Raw genomic sequence first — 1020 nt, 5'->3', positions numbered from 1 at the left:
CAACGGAACCCTGTTTCTTCGCATAGCCGAGGCAGTTGGTGTTAAGTTAACCGTAACCTGCTCTACTACGAAGAATAGGAAACTGTTCGGGAGACATAACCTTCCCAACTTCCCGAATACTTTCGACAATGTTTTTTAGACGAAACATTGGTGTCGTACCCACGGACCCGAACACTGAGTTTCGGAAACTTCGGACGAAGATGCATGGTTATGGGATGGGACCGGGTTCGGAATGGTCCACGGAGAATTGGCCGCGCTCACCGGGCGAGCCGATCCGTGGCACGATCGAGCTCGCCGGCGAGCCGACCGACAACACGGTCGTGCACGCCGGGCGAGCTGGCCCGTGTCATGGCCGAGCTCTCCGGCGAGTCAACCGGCAACACGACCGTGCTCACCGGGCGAGCTGGCCTGTGTCGCGGCCGAGCTCGCCGGGCGATCCGTTTCGGCTGTTCGTTTTCTCGGCTTTTGAAGTTTTGACCGAGATCCGGTTTTTCTAAGGACTTTCGGACATCGATTCCGTCGTGACCGATTTTGACCTGGGTGTTAGGTCCTAGCTTGCGGTATGGTCTGTTCTAGGTGGAAATTAGACATAATCGTTTGTCGAAAGATCGAAGGTGAATAGTAAAAAGAAAAAAAAAATTGTATAAGTAAGGGAAGTAAGTTTTTCAAATTCTTTACTCACTTCTTCCCTTAAGAAAAGATTTCTCCAAGATAGGAATTTTTTCTCCAAAATCTCTCTTTGCTCAAAGAAAATGTCTTCAAGAAAAGGATCTTCAAAGAGGAATTCTTCCCCACACTCATCTTCGGGTGACTCTTCTGCCAATAAGGTGATCGCCCCGAAAGAAGAGTTCGAAGTTGAGGAAGAAGCAAAGGATGCGTACTACAAAGCTCTTTGCGGCTCGCCTCGCCTTCGCAAGACATTCCGATTCCTAAGAGGCCCGTGAGGTCGCCAAACGCACCCCTTGCACCAAGAATGGTCTCTTCCGACTACCTCACGACTCTCAGGGACTTTTACCAGAT

Source organism: Brassica oleracea, chromosome C7, assembly GCF_000695525.1.
Source record: "Brassica oleracea var. oleracea cultivar TO1000 chromosome C7, BOL, whole genome shotgun sequence".
Classification (NCBI taxonomy): domain Eukaryota; kingdom Viridiplantae; phylum Streptophyta; class Magnoliopsida; order Brassicales; family Brassicaceae; genus Brassica; species Brassica oleracea.
Note: the sequence above shows the minus strand (reverse complement) of the source record.